This window comes from Macrosteles quadrilineatus, unplaced genomic scaffold (assembly GCF_028750875.1).
Source record: "Macrosteles quadrilineatus isolate MER2022 unplaced genomic scaffold, UCM_ALF_1.0 Scaffold_3__2_contigs__length_128488019, whole genome shotgun sequence".
NCBI lineage: Eukaryota > Metazoa > Arthropoda > Insecta > Hemiptera > Cicadellidae > Macrosteles > Macrosteles quadrilineatus.
Genome location: NW_026542596.1, coordinates 51651816 through 51656503, shown reverse-complemented (window position 1 = coordinate 51656503; position 4688 = coordinate 51651816). Strand labels below are relative to the sequence as shown.

The window sequence follows — 4688 nt, the reverse complement described above, 5'->3', positions numbered from 1 at the left end:
AGGAAAGCTTTAGTGAAAGTTTTAAGTAAGAGAGCAATCAATTTGCGTTCAATTTGTAAGCAAGCAAATCGCAGAACCGAAAGAATCCTTGAAACTTAAACCAAGTTCAACTCAACGTCATTTTCACATGTCATACTTCTACAAACTTGTAAACCATCTCTAATCTTTTTTAGGATAAAATAGTTTTTAAAAAGGTTTTCCTTACACCGATTGAGTTCAAAACTAGCTGTGTTGTTATACAGTTAGTGCTGAGAACGTATTATTGCAGTTTTGATTTTTTTTTGAACAGTCTTATATTATGACACATTTAGTATTTGTTTAACTTACAATTATATTTTTAATTCTAAAAATGACTCATAAAAAATTGCAAACGATATAAATAGAACATAGTTTGATCGTGTCACCTATTGTGTGCTAGTGAGTGTACCGGCTGAAATACAAATCAAATATACTCAAATTGGTTTAATATTAACGAACTTGAAACAAAAAGTATGTAACGATAGATAGAATTAGTTCCATAGTTATTATATAAATTAAAAGGCATGCAAAAATATCAAATAAGTACAAAACAAGGCTATTCTGGCCTTTTAAATTATGTCACCAAAGGGGTGTAATTATAAAGTCCGTTTAGAGCAAGTGATACTTTGTGAATTGTCTATTCTTTACACAGACCATTTACACAAAACAATAAATGTCATGTATTCGTACAATGGTACTCTCATAATGAAATGAATTGATTGAAAATTTTATGTACCACAGATGTCATGCTTCGTCACACTTGGGAAACCAATCGTTTAGTTAAGCACTGCATCTAAATTGTGTGCAAGCTTACAATTGATTACTTAACCTAGAATTGTTCACCAGCATGTAAAAATATGATAATTTTCATGGTGTACACTATAACCGGATATTGGTATTTAATCACGATATTTACTTGGGATATTCTGTAATTATAAAAGGGGCGTCAGGACCTGGCTTCACAAGTGGCAGTGATCACGGACATCAGGAACAATGAGATGCAGGTAACATGTCTACACCACCAAAAACTATAGATTGTAGATTGTAAGGGGATGTAGCAATATATTTGTTAGCCTAGATGGCCTGGTTATGTTCTTTACGTGTCCTTTGAGATTGGGTATCACCAAAGAGAATGTTACAAAAAAATACCCTAAATGAAGGAAGATACAAAAGTTTGTAAACTTCTTGGGTCTCGATCAATTTCACCAAAGATTTACAGGTTATTCAGGCACTTTTTACTAATATAGAAGAGCTAAAAAATTAACTTTCTTGTTATGCTCAGGTAAGCTTTATTGCAGTGTTCAAAATTCACTGCAAAAATGATGAGTCTTAAGTATGTATAAAGAAGTGTATTTTCTCAGATTTACCCTTGGTTTACAAAACACATTTCTTAATAATTGGAAAGAAAATTATTTTTATTGTGAACTCAATATTGGGGACTGAATTAATTGAAATTTACCCTGTGGTTGCCTTAGTTTTGGCAGTTCCTGAATATAAGGAACCTATAAAGTAAAACACCAACTGAAATATGTACGCTGTATTAAATACAGTTTTTCAATACGATTTAAGAACTAACATTGACTATACTATTCTTTATTCATCTTAGACAATTTTCAATTTATTCCTTAGGATACTGTAAATAATTAATTGCTCACATTGCTACAAGATTCAGATGAACAACGATGAACGAGGATGTTAGCCGAAGTGCTACAATTTTTAGTAGGAAACATGGACATAACTTTGTGATCATTGAGAATGAAAGGCCAAATAAATCTGGCACGTCAATGACATTAATCTATGTTTTCATAAAAGTCAAGTGAATAACTGACCCAGTGTTATAACTGAATTATTGTTCTAGTAAATTATTGTACACCACCCAACTTCTGATCATGAGTTCTAGGACTAAAGACTTATTTTTTGTTTTATGTAGGGAATCCGGTGTAAAATTTGTGGCATGGGGAAGTCGGATTCTTATGGGTGGCGAGATGGCAGATGCCATCGGTGTAGTAATTATCATTACAGAACAAAAGTAAGTAAAATTTCCATAGACACAGCTGTTAATTAATAGCCCATACAACTAATGGCAACTAAGGGATCTACAGTTTATAGTGGAATCCGAACCACATTTTTGCCTTGGTATATACGAATTGGTCTAATTTTCAGGATAGCACTGCAGATATCAAATCAAATCAAATATGCTTTATTCATAAAGTACAGTTTTGTACATTGAATGGTGTCAACTAAATCTATCTTAAATTAATAATTTACAGATTTGTATATTTTGGATCATTATCTAAATCAAAAACCAAGAACCAGGAAATGAAAATGATCGAAACTGTATCAATTACTAACGCTAAGAGGGGAGGTGGAAAAATACTCTTCGAGGGAATAGAACGCTTTCTCTACTAAATAAAGTTTTAGTTTTCTCATGAAATTTTTCCTGCTTTGTTCATTTCTGATTTCATTAGGAAGATGCTTAAGAAATTTTAATCCTATATAGGATGGTTTTTTTTCATAGAATTTTAATTTATGTTTACTTGAAATAAGGTTTTTTTTTTCCGAGTGTTGTATGGGTGATAATTTGTCTCAGAGGTGCTCAAGCAGTTTTTTACTAGAATAATTGTGTCGTAGTACTCACTCTTGCAGACGTTAATCCACACCAGGGAGAGCTGAAGTCGCAAGTCTTAGTGTGAATGATTTATAATTAATAAGACCATACTGACGTATGCGTTTTGTTCCAGAGAGAACGTCCGGTGAAATTTCGTAGATGAATCCACCAAAATTGTAATATCACTCCAAAGTGTAAATTTTTTTATTTTTATTTGAATATTGTGTTATATTAAGTTAATATTTAATGTCATGATTAAACAATGCTTTTAGTATTTTTTATGATTTATTTTTGCACCCCATGCAAAGTTTTTTGTCAATTCCGTCCCAACTGAAAAACTATTTTTTAAATCATGGTAAATAATAGTCTTACTGTGTAATAATATCTGAAACACTTTGTACATTCATAATCTTCAACTGTAAAACTTGTTTTAAGGATTTTGATTTTAAAACAATTATAAAAATTATTTGTAAGTCGGCTACTCTCATAACTTTTCCCAACCTGTCTCTTATAGTTTAATTATTCTGAATAATCTGTTTTATAAATAATAAATGTTTTAAGTGTGTGATAAAGTATTATTTCCAGAACATTAATGGATACTTTACGGCTTCTAAATTTAAATGTTATACTGTTTTTATTCCAAAATTGAACATGGGACGGAAATGACTGAGGTGGGACGGAATTGACTTATACCGGAAGGAATTGAATATTATGGGACGGAATTGAACTTTTGTAGGCTGTTAAAACATCAGCTGTATTTGAAAAGTCCATCCAAGCCATCCACACTAGTCGGATACAATCCGTTGTGCACGTACGAGATTTCCTCGACGGAAACGTGCTGGTCTTCAATATCGAAGCTCTTGGCAAGTTCCTCGGGGAACAAGTATCTGCTGACAACGTTGTACTCAAGGCGAGAATTCTTGTACAAGCGATCGCCGGCCATGAGTATTTCATCAACAGCATGAGTACTAAATCCCCCGCGGAACACTTGCCAAGCTAATGCACATGCCGCATTATCAACACATTGAGAATTGTTGCTGTCAGTGAATTTTGAATCCCCTTGATGAAAGGATCCAATAGCAACGCAAGTAAACTCCATTATAACTGGGCTAAATCCGAAATCACGGAGAAACCCAAAAAAATTCAAGTAAAAGGAGAAGCTCTAACTCCACAAGTCTAGCCAAATATGGTAGCAGAAATAAGAGCGAGAACCAAACTCAAAATCGACGAAATATTGTCAACCTATATGAGCGAGCATCTAACAGGGGTAGTCAAATCAGAATGCAAAGATAAGAGCGAGAACCAAACCATAATTTTGCTTTAGCGGAAAATACGTGCTGCATTACTGACATCAATCATTAGTCAATAAAAATACGGACACTAATATTTAATCAACGTAGTGTATTGCTTATAACCTTTTGGTCATTACATTTCAATGCTATTCTCCATAAAAATAACATGGAGCTCGTAAAAACTTTCACATTTTGACATTAAACCTAAGTTTTGGGAGTCAAGGAATAAAGTTACGAAAAAACATGTAAAGAGTAAAATGTAAAGTAAACTAAGGAGAATGCAAAGCATTAATAATATTTGCAAAAATTTATTATTTAGGTATGAAAAAATATGGAAAACCGTTAAAAGTTTGAAAGAAATTTACCAAATTTTGAAAGTAGGGCGTTTTTTTAAGGTGAAGGTTAGCGATTTCCGGAAAACGCTTAAGAGTGTTTAGTAGAAAATTTAATTCCTGAACATGAAAATCCTTTCAAATCTTTTGTAGCTTTTAACGTTTTCGAGCTACAGCTGTTTAAAAAAAAAGTGTTTTGTCCTTTTTAGATGTCCGCCATTTTGGATGGTTGGGGAGGTGAAAATTTGAAAATCTTTCTTTTGAATAATTCACCGTTGATTAAAGATCCCATACTACAATACTACGCAAATTTCAAGTCTCTAGCACGTTAATAAACGGTTCAGATGAGCATACCAAAGTCGGCCACTTTCGATGTTATTCTCCATAAGAATAACATGGGGCTCGTAAAAGTGGCAAAAAACCTTTAAATTTTGACAT

At 32.8% G+C, this 4688-nt stretch overlaps 1 long non-coding RNA gene across 1 annotated transcript; it reads left to right on the top strand.

The window, feature by feature from the left end:
• Positions 1-817: 817 nt before the first annotated feature.
• On the top strand, positions 818-2815 carry LOC128988707 (uncharacterized). Its single transcript, XR_008490416.1, has 3 exons — positions 818-1022; positions 1949-2047; positions 2760-2815. It is a non-coding gene; the product is annotated as an uncharacterized LOC128988707 (long non-coding RNA).
• Positions 2816-4688: the final 1873 nt, after the last annotated feature.